This window comes from Taeniopygia guttata, chromosome 3, assembly GCF_048771995.1.
Source record: "Taeniopygia guttata chromosome 3, bTaeGut7.mat, whole genome shotgun sequence".
In the NCBI taxonomy this organism is placed as follows: domain Eukaryota; kingdom Metazoa; phylum Chordata; class Aves; order Passeriformes; family Estrildidae; genus Taeniopygia; species Taeniopygia guttata.
Genome location: NC_133027.1, coordinates 92,149,076 through 92,163,494, shown reverse-complemented (window position 1 = coordinate 92,163,494; position 14,419 = coordinate 92,149,076). Strand labels below are relative to the sequence as shown.

The window sequence follows — 14,419 nt, the reverse complement described above, 5'->3', positions numbered from 1 at the left end:
CAAAAAGTTGAGGCTATTCCCTCTTGTTCTGTCACTTGTTGCTGTAGAGGAGACCAATACCTCGTTACCACCTCCTTCCAGGTAGTTGTACAAAGCAATGAAGCTCCCCCTTAAGACCTGGCCTTTTCCCTTGGCAATCTTCCCTCTCTAACACCTTTTTCCTCCTGAGCCCAGCAGTGTTGTGGCACTCCCAGGCTGCCCCCAGGCAGGACACGGAGCAGGCAGGCTTTAATTGGAGCATACCTGTTGTTATGGTTACATTTATTTGTGAGACATAACGATGGCAACACACATCCCATAACTATAGGACTCACACATCCAGGACCTTCCTGACTAGGACAACGGCATGGTTCTCGTGGCGTCTCCTTGAAACCTGATCATGTGGCTCCAGAGGCTGGCAACCACATCCTACTTTGGAGTTAGCCAAATCAAACTATAGCTTGGTTTAGTGCTGCTGGCTTTGAGAAAATGATGGTTATGAAATTTGGGCCAGAGTTTATGTTTACTTAAACTACGGCTACCACGAGACAGAGTCCATCTTTCCCAACAAAGAAAGTTATGGGTAAAATGTGCCTTTCTTAATTTTTCAAAGGTGCTTTCCAGCTTAGACACAGACCCTACACTGCCAGCAGTGTTCTGAAACCTCTATTGAAGTGACAGTAAGCTGCAACCCGCAAGTTCAAGCCATGCTTTGTAAACTGTTTATTATTTGCAAATACATAAAGCTTGATGACATGTATCACACAGCTCTAATTTCAACCATATCTTTGCTTTAATAAGCAAAACATACCGTGCCAGCAGAGCTACAACCAAGTGATGATAATAGGTGTTTTTCGGACCATGGAGAGATCAGAAAGATAACATTTTTGCCTTTCAAAACAAGTAGAAAATGTTAAAAAAAAAAAAGAATAATCCCAAATCTGGCTTTTTGAGCACTACAGAACAAGCAGAGGCAGATTTTCAAAGACAAACGAAGGCTTCACCATTCCTATCCACTTTTTTCTCAACCAGTATGCTTAATGTGGATCTAGGAATCCAGTGCTTCCCTAAAATGGGTGAATTCAGATAGAACATATACACACTGTGGCATTTGATGCCTATTTTATAACAAAGATGAGGAAACAAGAGGCAGAGAAGTAGAGTTACAGGAAATAGATCTCACAAGTTTGATGCAGACCTGGTTAGCCACCATCAGAGCATAAAACCCATAAAACCCAGAAGCCCTGATTCAGGTCATCCTCTCTACATTGCTGCGTTTCACTAAGTAGATCAAACAGCCATGCACTTCCTATCAAGCTTTCTGAGAAGACCCCTTCAAGGTGAGTGGAGAGGCAGCCAGAGAAAAGTAACACGTTCTTATCTCAAGAATGGAATGAATGTTTTCTCCAGAGGTGAGTGGATTAAAAATAATATAAACTGTTATGTTTGATGGAGACTAAAACACTGCCCTCACTCCAGGCAATGCAAGCCTTCCCTTGACCTCGGTGAGTACACAATTTCACATAGTCCTTTCCATCCTGTAGCTTAATATCATTGCAATCCACGGGTGCAAAAATGGGAGTTCAGATTCTCCTTCAAACCATACTGCAACCAAATGGAACTTTAGCACATCTTTCCTACCATTACGTATTTTTAAAATTTGAAATCATGTTGGCCAAAGGGAATTAAAGTCTGTACCCTCTTCTGCAAACTCTAGGATAATTCCCCAATTTGATTACCCAGATTTGCAAAACCCCAGTCAAATCTCATCTCACTACAACCAGGAGACAGAATAGCTACCCAATATGGATAAAAGTATGAAAATTTGTTCCCAGAGTGTTTTCACATTAGGCTTTAATCAGGATGCAGAACTTGGTCTGAAAAATTGAGAAATGAAGCTAAGGTCTGTTCCAATTTCCTGCTCTAATTCTGTACCAATTCATCTGAGAACATTCAGGCCCAGCTGTCAGCAGGTGTGCTGGAAACTTGGAGGCTATGGGGAAGTCAGAGGGACAGCTCCTACCCATGACACTCTGCATGTAAAATACTCAAAGATTTGCCTTCCCCTGCAGTTATTTTTATTGACTCCTGTTCACCTTCCTGCACCAGAGGCCCCAAGCCAGAGCACTGCTGGTCTATTTCTCTTCTAACACAACATGGAGGGGATTCTGTGTCCTCAGAGCTTCAGGGAATGTGGACTCATCCTTGTGAGAGGCACATCATTACTTCTGAGGAGCTCACAAGTTGAGAGAAGGCAAACAAAGGATACTATAAGGACCAGAGGCCAGTGGACAGAGCCATGGAAATCCCTGGACCTGTGAGACCTGGGCACCAGAGGGTAGGGGCCCACACACTTCCAACATCTTTGGCTTTCCCAGGAATGCCAGTGAGATCCTTGCGCTCAGGTGTGCACACAAGCAGTATCAGATATCACCACATGCTCGCCTTATGCTGCGGTTCCTCTGATGTCTTAACTTTCCCTTTTTGCAGAAATGGTTTTGGTGACTGTAGGTTCAGACTTCCACTCAGATTGGCCTTATTACATCAGATTACTTCCTACTCCCCAATATTTATGGTGTTGTTTTGTCTCCCAAGCAGACATAGAAATTTCTTCCCATACATTTTATTTTGATCTTATCTAGGGCTATAGCCTCCTCACTTTACCAAGGTCTGTTCTTTTTTTCTTTGGTAAGAATAAGGCCATGCAAAAATATGTGTGATGAAGCCTTAAAACCCCTGAGACCTATTCAATGTCAAACTCTGCTATGAGTTCAAAATACAAAGGAATGTCTCATTAATGGACATTTATATATCATCTGCATAATGACTCTTTTTCTATTCCCTCTCCCCTTCTCATGCCTTTTATGGTTTGACATTGACCATACATTGACTGTCAGAGGTCAGTTACAAGAACAAGATTTTGATGAGAACATTGCAGGATGCACTATGGAGAATTTAAATATATAGTGGCCACTGACTTGTCAAAGGCCTTTTTCCATACTTAGGAACAGAGTTGAAATGAGGATTAGATTTAATGTTGATCAGGGTTAAGGTCAAAACCAGTCATATCTCTTTATATCTATTGAATTAATTATAAATACTGTGTGGTTAGGTGGAGCTATTTCAGTTCCAGAGGGTCCTATGCCTCTCTAAAGCATTTTTCAAAAGAACTGGAAATAATTATTTGCATTACTTTTCCATGGCATTATATGACTCTGTTTGGGGTTTTTCCAGGCAAAAATTTAAAGGTCATAAATATTCAGATAAGTGACTTCAAAAAAAGAAAATACATTTTTGTTCCAAATCTCTTCAAACTAACAAACTCTTCAGACTAATTACTAAGCAGGTATTCTTTTTGCAATATTCCCTTTCCTCAAACAAGTGGTTTTTCCAACACTGAAAGAAGTATATTGTCCCCCAAAATACAAATATTTAGGTAGGAAAGTAAAAAAACCTAGCACTTTGGGACCAAAGTTTGCATATTTTCACCACGGCCATAGAAATATTTGTGAGGCCAGATATTTGTTTAGGGTAAGGGATTTTCCTGTGAGGCATGAAACTGATTTGCACCTCTGGTCCCAAACATAAAGGCCAAATTGCTAAAATATTAACTTAAACATGCAGGACCCAAAAGACCTTCAAGGAGACTTGGACAGAGGTTCCCACAGCAGAAAAGGGTAATGAGATCTGAAGAACAGCTGGCTAGGAAAATGTCACTACATGTCTCCAACTGTCTCCCCACTGGAGTTCTACAAAAATGTTTTAAAAAAGTCTTGAAAAAATCCTATTATGGCTTTGTTTGGAGCAGAAAACCTGATATTTCCTTTTTAAAATTAATTTTCTTTTCAAAATATACTTAAGACTACATCCATAACAAACAGATCAACAGATGGAACCCCATCATGCCTGGGGGCACCCAGACTTGCAGTGCCCGTATCCCTGGGGTCAAGCTCTGTCCATCACTCCTGGAATTGTGTGCTTGGAGTCACACATCCCATAAACAACTCTGAATACACCATGAAGTGGGGATCTCCCAATGCTGTAGCTGCCAGTCTGATAGAAAATAATGATGGAGCAATAGGATGGTTGGTGGGAACAGCTCTCCTGAGCTCAGTCCCACCACACAAAGCTTGAAAAAAGACTGTGTCCATCATGTTCCTCTCCTCCAGGGATAAAGTCTGCATTTATTCTCCCTGCTCTTCCAAATAAATAGATTTGTCTTGGTGCAGTCAGGTTCATTTGAATCAGGTAGAGTTTTCTTGAAGGCTGTTTCAACTCCAAAATTTTCCCAGAATTTCATGATACGAGAAATTCTTTTGGTGGCTGATAAAATTGTTGAGATTGGCAGCGCCTAACTTCTCCTCAGCACTCCCTTCTTTTCCTTTTCTTCTCCCTCCTTCACCCCCCAACTTTTCCTGCCTTTTTTCAGCATCCCCAGCTCCCAGACTCCGGCTACTGCCCCCCTGGCACCCGATGTTTTCCAGCAGGGCTGGGGGCGGGGAGACACCTCTTGATGTGCTGCAGATGTGGACTGCTAGTGGGGCTTTCACATGGAACTCAAATTGCTTGGGAAGGTTTAGCCCTGTGACTAAATTCTCAAACCTGCAAACTGTAAGCAAAGCCCATGCTCACATCCAGGCTGAAAAGGGCAAGTTAATGAAAGAAACCCCCCCCCACCCCAGCAATTCACAGGATGCATGAAAAGAAACCTAAACCCCCCACATTCTCAATGCTAATTAAGCAATAATGATCAAGGCACAGAGTATTTCCTGGAGATTAATAACTAACTGGGAGGAGATGATGACCCCAGACAGTCATTAATCCTCAGGAAATGCCCTGCATCGACGTTGTTATTGCTAGTTCAGGCTAAATATGTGAGAAAAAAGATTTTTTAAAAGTCCTTGCTGGAGGTTTTTCCAGTATGTTTTCCCTTTGGTTGGAATTAAGAGCCCCCCTGGAGTAGGACCTCTCAAACCCATCAGTCAACCAGATAGCACAAAATATTCTCCCAGACCCCAGCATGATAAGAAATAAAAGTTAAATCATAGTTCTTCAAGTAGACCCTTCTGCAGTTGTCTCTTGAGACATTCAAAGCCTGATCCTGAACAACACAAAGCAGTGTCAGCTCCCTCTGAACTCAGTAAGGAGCTCAGGCTCTGGGACCACAAATTTCTGTAGCCTCTGAGAGTCTCCATATCTGACAAACACTGAGTCCATGGAGTTTAATGCTTCTGGATACAGGCCCTGACTTTAGGATGTGCTTGATTCCAAGCTCATGCTTAACTTTAGGCAAAAGTACACTTGGCTGACATGAATGATTTAACAGACTAGGAGCACTTTGCAAAATGTTCCTTGTAAGGAAGACCTCAAAACACATAAACACACAAGTGAAGACATATGCAAAGGAAAATGATGCGAAAAGCTCCTAGTACCACATCAAAAGCCTGTCCCTTCTACCCGGACATTCTCAGGCCTGTTTCAGAAAGAATTTGGTTTCTACAATCAAAAAAATGGAAGTTAAACAAAAACTTCTTCATTCTCATTAGTAGTCCTTAAATTTTTCTGAAAGTACAGCTTTATGTATGCCATTAACTGGTCCTTCAGCTTAGAAAGAGAAACTAAGCAAAGATAGGAAAGGAAAAAATAAAATGAGTTTCATGTACCTTAGTCTTCCTGGCTAAGTTTGAAAAAACATGAACACAATGGTATAAGTAACAATAGATAAACTTTCTTTTCTAAAATCTTTGCTGCCTAAAAATTATTAAAATTAATAATGTTGCGGGGAAACAAATGTGTGGTGCACATTTACATATGTCTACATATGATATGCATTAAGAATCATTTCAGTCCTAAGCATCATTTTCTCAGCTCTTCTATGCCACTCCTTGAGAAAAAAAAAAAGCCCCTGAAGGATGGAAAAGAAAGGTCTGACAACAATAAGGCCTGCCTGAGTTCAAATCCTACATTAATTTGAAACCATTGAAAGCATTCAGTACTTAACAGGATTAAGCTAAGGAAAAGACTTAAAGAAGAATATAGTTAAAATTCAGCCCTAACTACTAGGAAAAAATTAATTATTTTTTTCTTATATAGCATCTCTAACCATAAGAAGAAAGAACCAAGAAGTCAGTGAAATATACAAACTACAGAAAGCTCTTAAACTAATGAACAGCCAGATGAATTAGCAAACCCCACTTTCTAAAGATCTCTGCTTTATCCTCCACATAAATCTCTTCACTTTGCAGCAACACAGCCCCAAGTGTTAATAACACAGTGTCAGCAATTTTGGTAAGATTTATATAGGAAAACCACACCAAAAATTGCCTGGTCATTATATATTCTTTTGGAATCAATGAAACACTATAAATCTTTAAATATATTTGTGCTCATATGATTCAGTCATACTCCCCAAGTGTACCCTGACACTCATTAGAGGATGCTTAAGCATGGTGTGGCAGAGAAAAAAAAAATATAATAAAGTCTCCATGTTTTGGGTTTTTTTTTTTTTTTTAACGGAGTACATAGAGAGTGTGAGAGCAGGGTTGGGAGATCTATTTTTCAGATGGAAATTAATAACAATTCCATACCAGAACCTACCCTACAGCTCCTCCATACCATTAGAGCAGTCACTTGGTCTAGGGTTTCACGTTGGCCTATTTCTTACTAGCTGGGCTAAGCTGGCATCAGGGGGCTATTATCTGTCAAAATATCAGCAGGAGAAACAATTGACAAAGCCACCACTTGAGAATGTTGAGTAAACTGGGTAAAAAGCAGTGAAAGAAGTTAATGTGCAACCTGGCACACAGTACCAGCCCAAGCCGTGAGAACCACTTATGTGATAATTGGTCCCTCACAATATCTTCTGCTCTGTAAAACATTGTCCTGGGCTTGTCTTTCAGCACAGGAACGGATCCCTTTGAGGCACAATGAAACAAACACCCACCTGAAAGCCCCCTCCAGCTGACAGGGGAGGAATTCAGGTGGGAAAGCTTGCGATTTCTGAACAGCTACAAACAGTTTCAGGTAACTCCAGACTCACCCAGGGTCAGCAGAAAAAAAGTAGACCCTTTTTTGAAAGAAGAAGAAACACATTTATATGCAGACATTTATTCAGTTCAGACAGAAATTAGTAACCTCTGGGATTCAGAGTATCTCTCTCTCCCCATTTTTATCCTCCTTGTTGTCCAGCCTTTAAAAAAAAAAAAAAAAATCCTTATTGTACTGGCAGAGCATTACCAGGGGAAGAAATGTAAAACCAGGAATCAGAAGAGAAACAGGGAAAATTAACAAAGCTGGTCTGTCTACAAAGTAGGAACGCAGGCAGCAGAAACAGAAGAACATTGGAATAGATTATGAAACATCTTGTAACACAAGTGCTTCACATGGCACCCAAGCTCCTCTCAGCCTTTCTTTATGTGTACATATATATATATATGTGTGTGTGTACATATATATATATGTACACATGTATAGATACGTATACATATGCATCTAAAAGCTTTTTAAAGTTGGAGGAGTGAGAGCCAGAGCAACTAAAATCAAATGTAGTTGATGTATCACCATGTTATCACTCACACTTGTTCATCTACAGGGGCATTTTGCAAGAGAGCAGAGGAGAGAGTGCAAACCATCATCTGAAACCTACCCGGAAAGGAAAGGTGATGAAAAAGCTTTGAGCAGAGGGTAAAATTCACCCTATAAGGAAATTATTTTACTTTCTAAAGTTGGTTCACTTTGAGCTTGTAAAGTGACCTAGGAGACTGTTCTAAACCGGGATCTTCTTGAGAGAAAGGGTCTGATTTGTAGCTACTGGAAAATATGAAATCCATGTATGTTTTGGCACATCTTTAGATTCTCAAGAGTCAAGAAATGGGCCTCTGTGTTTTTTAGTGATTCAGAGAGTGGCAGTCAGTCCCTACAGAGTGGGAGAACTCAGTGTTTGTAGAGCAAATATAATTTTCTTTATGACAGAAAATTTCCCATAGTGGAATCTGTTCTTTCTTGTGGTGTTTCAAAAAATAGTGATCCACATTCAGGCTTGTTGCTAGAGCAACAAACATGTGGGCAAATGCTGCTCTCCAGAGAGATGTTCACTAGCAGGCCAGGTGTTCCTTTGTATGGATCTGGGCTTTGTCATATTAACAACTGTGGATGAATCATGGCAATTTTCCTTCAGAGTTCACTAAAGCTTATGACAGCCATAGTTTTCTACACAGCTCGTGCTAAATCAGTCCCTGTTCCTTGAAAAACACCATCCTTTTCCTAGGTAGTCATGTAGTGACCAGTTTCAACGTGTCAAAGGAAAAGTTAAAGGACAAAGGCAGTGTTTGGCATCCAAGATTAACAACAGCCATTACGGGATTTCCTTTAATGAGATCGCCCAGTGTCTCACAAAAATGGCAGCACGGCAGCCAGAACAACCAAGGAGAAACAAGGGAAATTAAAAGATAGCACGGAGATGAGACTAAAGTGAGCTCCCACATGAATAAGGCTTCAGACCCTGCTCTTATGTTTCATAACGAAATGTGCCAAAAAAAAAAAAAAAAAAAAACCCACTATTATACCTGGGCTCCATTCAGACACTGGGAAGGCACAAAAAGGTCCTGATCTGAGAAACCATGTCCACATGTGAGGAAAAGGGCACCTGGGAAAAGCATGCTGCCATGCTGCACAGATTCCAGGTCAAGGAGGCAGCTCTAAAGCAGAAACCCTCTTCTGTACCACCCTAGGTATATCTGTACTCAGATAAACAAAAAATACTCTAGAGGTAAGTTCAAACACTGGAACCATGAGCATCTACAGCATATAATTGTAATTTTACTCCTGATCACATCCAGGCTTCTCCAAGTAACTCCCTCAAGTACCATGTCCAGGCCCAGGCTAGCAGTATCACACTTTGAGGACTGCTCCCAAAGCAGCACATACATGACATGGTTCGACCCCCTCAGCAGCTCAGCCATGCCACTCCAGCAGGATTTACGTGCTCAGGCACTGCCAGGTGCCCCTGTGCACCTATCATTAGCTTCATGCTGCAACAGCAACCTGTGAGAGCTGGAATACAGCACCACTGTGCTTCAGGGACTTGATACCAGTCAAAACACTCAGATACTCATTCTGTAGCATACTTCAGGAACTCACAGGGGCCAGATGAAAGCCAGTCCAAAATTTCATGAAATAGGAACACAATTCTTCTCAAGCAGGAGCTTAGCATGCACCAGTCTGTGCCACTTCGCTTTGGGCACAGGGACTGCTCCCTGCCTCTCTTGTATTTAGAGACACAGACGCAGCAAAGGAGACCTGGGCCCCCGAAGTAAAAAGCTGTGATTTTAGTCTCCATAATCTGCTTTTATTTGTCCTCAGTTGCCATGCTGGCAATTTTCTCTTACTTTCACTTGTCTTCCCTTTAACTGAACTAGGGAAAACTGAACAGGAAAAACAGGCAACTTTCTGTCTAAAGGACATCAAATCTTGCAAGCAGAATATTGTGACATCAGTATCATGCTGGCCCTCAAAACAAGGCCTGACTAAATGTACCCACTACTCCTGGTGGTGTAATGTCATGGATTTATTCCTGATTTACCACTGCCTAGACGAAGCCTGACCCTCCCTTACTTGTGAGAGGAATTTTGTCAATGGACAGAATCCAGAGGAATTCAGGACTGTTTTAGGTTTTGCCTGTAGGTTTAAAATGCTGAGATGTGTAATTATCAGTCAGAAAACCACAGTTTTCTGTATCCTCTCCTGAGCCAGTACCAGCATATGGAGTGCTCAGCAGATGGAGGGGCACAGAGCTACACATCTGGAACGCAGGTTCTCCACCAGATACTTGGTGGCATTCCAGCAGCTGGATTTCTCTGTAGGCACCCTCCACTGCTTACTGCCAAGAAAGAGGTTTGTGCTAATTGGCATTAACAATAACAACAATACCTCCTCCCCCCTAACAAGCTTAAGGCTGGAGCCATAGATGTCTCTCTGCTCGCCTTTAACTTGCCTATGACTAGACCACCCTCCTCTTCATCTGCCTGGCAGATTGCTACACCAGGCTGGAAACCAGGGCCACCATCAGATGCAAGGCCTTGTTTGTTTGTCAGCCCTTCAGCTGAGAAATGTATTCTTTATTCCTCAGCAGCTGGGGAAAAAAAAAACCAAACCAAAACAAACCAAAACAAACAAACAAACAACCCCCCCCCCAAAAAACAAACAAAAAAAACCCCACCACACACAAAAAAAAACCCCAAAAACAAAACAAAACCAAAAACCCCATGGAGGACAGCAACGGTGACTTCTTGAAACTTGAGTGTGTTCAGGTTTCCTGGTAGGTTTTAAAGTCTGACCATTTGTTGGGCTGATGAAGGGTCACCCTCATCAGTGAGGAGGACAGTTTACTAAAAGCTCTTGAAGACAGAATAGCTCTAAGTATAGGTTCACTAAATAAACACATTTTTAGGAGATAATTCCTGTAGTCATGGACCCTGTTTGAGCTGTGCAAAGCAGCCCTATGAGTGAAGATGAATATGTACCTTCTAACCTCCTTCAGACTTGCACTGTAGCCCACTCCAGCCAGTGTTTAAATGCCTGTTCCCCTGAAAATATGCCACAGAACTGCAAAGAAAGTACAAGGAAAAAGGATATTGGGTTGTTAAACTGAAACTTCAGTTTATAGCTGATTGCTAATCCATATATCAGAATATCTTTTTTTCCACTCCAGGTAATTTTTCGTTCTTAAAGATATTAAGGACTATTGGGATTTAAAACACAGTTTTTTATTTTAAAGCCTTAAACAAGCTACATAAACTCTGCCATGCATATCTGGAATGCTCCACCTAAAGGCCTTTCCCCGAAGAACAGAGACTCATCTCGTGCAAGGAATGGGGCACTTGATTTAAAAGGACTTGTGGCATCCTGCTACTGTTTTACTTCTGTAACACCTTTTAGAATCTAGCTGGGTACAAAGGCTACTCCATTACAAAGGCAGTAAAGTTTTAATATTAGCATTGACTAATAATTTTAAATTGTTATTACAAAATATATATTAAGTAAAAAGGTTTTTGATAATAAACCTAGAGAAAGAAAACGTTAACAAATCTACAGTGGTTCAAGAGCAGAGAATTCTTTTGCACTCACTCTCAGCACATGGAAATTTGTAAAGTCCCTCTATCAGGCAACTTCTGAAGATTTCTTGTTGGTTCAACATGATAGAGAAGTCTTATTCTTCCTTTATTAAAAAAAAAAATAGTGGTAAATAACTCAAAAAGGTCTTTTCCATATGAAATTGTGAAAGCTTAAAGTATCGGTGATCCCAGACTCCTATTGACCAAATTAATGGAGATCTCAACATCAAAAACAAATTATGTTTAGAATAAATTAAAAGCACAGGATGATCTAATTGAAAACTTGTTAAAAACAAAACCAGAGATCAAGCTATTGTTTGCTTTTTGCTTGATTGTTTGGTTGGGTTCTTTTAGAGCCACAAAACTAAATTTAAATTCTTATGTCAATATTCAGTTTCTCATATGTCCAAGCAATCTCAGTTTTTACCACCACTCACAGTACAGCTGCCATACCGCAGGCACCCGTGAGAAGCCTGCAGTTCCTTGGATTTCTTGTGAGGATGGAGATTGCAGACAGGAGAGGGGAAGCTGTGCTGATTTTTGCTTTGGGGAAATTCAGTCAGGCTGGCACAGTTGGATCATGGCTGATCCCTCCTGCCAATAAGGCCTCAGAAAGGACACTGGCATGGGAGCCAGCGTGGGGGGCATAAAAGGGAGGAGAATCAGGATTTTCTCAGGGATCTGAACAAAAGGAGTGTTCATCTCCTGTGACTGACAGCTGGGACACTGGAGGTCGAAAGCAGTTTGCTTCCCCACACAGCTTTAACGAGGGGATGCTTTGACAGTGCTGTCCCTTGACCCTTCTATTAGTGGAAAGCTCCTTAAGACTCTCACATTCTCCAAGGTCTTCCTTTCTCTTGACAGGGACTGAGACCACATACCACACCACAAACATGTGCTATTTCAGGCACTGAGATAGAGTTTTACAATTCCAGGCTGTGATCAATTACTGACTATTTGAGATTTATAACAAGTGCTTTTTCCATGAAACAGAAATCTGATGGTGACTTCAACCATCAGATGCTGTACATCTGAGATGTATCAGATGCAGTACAGCTGAGCAACTGCTGTTTGAAGAAGAGACCCCAAATTGATGCATATTTAAAGATTTAGCAAACTCAGGATTGCCAACTTTTGTGCCAGATTTAATCCAACAAACTCTGTTAAAGACTGAATCAATTACAATGGACTGGCGTACAAAAAAAACTATATGAAAATGTAGGATGTGAAATTAGTTACTCTGCAGATTCCCTTCTATAGCTACTCATATGTAAACGTTTATTCTACCTCTCTTTTTCAGATTATTGTTGTCATTGGGGACATAACTTATACTAAGCCAATGATATCCTGGAAGAGTACTTCTGCATCAGTTGCTAACTAGTGCCTTTCAGTTAGAAAGCGGAAAGGTTGTGTACATGGTCCAGAGAACACAGGATACATGCACTCACAAGAGGTCACTTCACCAGCCTAGCCATGTAATGAGGGTCCTAAATTTGGCACAACAACGAGGTGCCTGAAGGTGGCTGGGATGGACCCAGACCTAGAATACCCAGAAAAGCCATTAGAATGATGTAAAACCTAGTCTCTTTACACAATACTCACAGGGATTTAATGTAAAAGTAATGTACTCAACATAGCTTAATGTAAAGTTAAAATCTAATACTTACTATACTAAGCCAGACTCAGAAACTGGGTTTGCAATCCACCTAGCAAAACTTCAGGAAGAGGGAGGAAGTGTTGTTCCTAATTTAGAACAAGTCCTGTGTTACTCCTGTAGGAAAAAGCAAAATGCCCACAGCTTTTCCAGGCAGAAGAGGTAGGTCTGTGCTCCAGAGTGGCTCAGCATCATTTTTATTTCAGAGCAATGTTTCAGCAGCAGTTTGGGTGAAGCAGTCTGTTTCCCTTGTGTAGGTAAACATGGGTCCAAACAAGAGGCCCACGATCACATGAGAATTCTGTCCTGAGGTTGGAATCTCTCAGCTTCCTGCCCTGTGTTTTTCCTGCCCAGCCTAACTTCTCATCAGCCCTAGGATACCTTCACGATTAAAGGTACAAATTATTTGCATGGCCTTGAGGATTGCAGTCACTCTCAGGAGTGTATATATATATATATATATCCTTCTTGCCCCCTCCCCATCTTTTTAAAGCCTTGCAAAGAATTTTTAAGAGAATGGTTTGTAAAAGTCAAAGTGAATTGCCTTTTTTCTCTGACATACATCTGTAACCCATCTTGCTAGTTCTGAACACAGTTTTGTGCACAAAGACACTGAAATTTCCTTTTTCCATGACTGCCCTGGTTTTATATACCTCCACTGCCCTGTCTCAGTAGTTCTAGGACCAAACCAGTCACATTGCAAGTAGAGCAATACAGATGTAGTGATGAGCCATGCAGATGTATTCCAAGTGTTTTGGATAGGACTCAAAGTGATGCACAGCTGGTTTTCTTGGCTAACTTTCACCCTTTTGGAGTTTTCTATGCTTGTAATGCTCTTCAGAACGTGTAAGTAATGGACCACGTAAATACAAAGCATTTCTGTAAGAACAGATCTGGATGTCCTCCATTACAATGTTTTCATCCATGCATTTCCTTGAAACCAATAGATTATTTTTCACAGGTATTTCCAAATCTGGTCCATAACTGGGAATGAGTAGAGCCAGTAAAAATTTTTCAGCTGGACAAAGTTCCCATAAAGAGGCAAGGCTTCCTTGAAAATGAAATTTTTCATAGGACTCTAGAGTTACATTTATCAGAGTTGAAGGCCCAGAATTTTCTATTAACTTCACAAACACTCACTCCAGTGTGATTCTATCCAGGTTTTTTAAAAAATATTGCAAACACAGTGTGGACATTCATAGGAAGAATTAAATCTGTAAGGAAAGACTATACTTTCAATCACATTAAGAATGCAAGAATTTTCTTTTATCCCTACCTTATTCAGTCTTTTCTTACGCAATATATTTAAAGACAATGTTCATAATGTTTAAATGAGGTCCATTATTATCAAAGTCTTTTCACTAATGAAGCATATGGGAGTTCTGAAGGCTGAGACCTTTGCATCTGAAGGAATACTTTTCCAATCCATCCCAGTGCTGTGGAAAGGTCTGCACTGCAGCACAGGATGGGGTGTGCAACGTCTGTGTCACCTCTCTGACCTCAGAGGCTCCCAAAGAAGTAAGAGCTGGAATATTTGCTAGCAATTGTCTTACTGAGCTTTTCTGTTCAGTGCAGTATGACATTATTCTGTAATTACATGGACTTTCCTGCCCAGAGAAAGTGGATTTTTCAATTTCCCCCCCCCGCCCCCCCATCAGTTGGAGCTGAGGACATA

The 14,419-nt window shown here is 40.9% G+C and overlaps 1 non-coding gene across 1 annotated transcript; it reads right to left on the bottom strand.

Annotated features, from left to right (window-relative positions):
* Nucleotides 1–4,731: 4,731 nt before the first annotated feature.
* Nucleotides 4,732–4,822, bottom strand: MIR1641 (microRNA mir-1641). Its single transcript, NR_105662.1, has one exon. It is a non-coding gene; the product is annotated as a microRNA mir-1641 (primary transcript).
* Nucleotides 4,823–14,419: the final 9,597 nt, after the last annotated feature.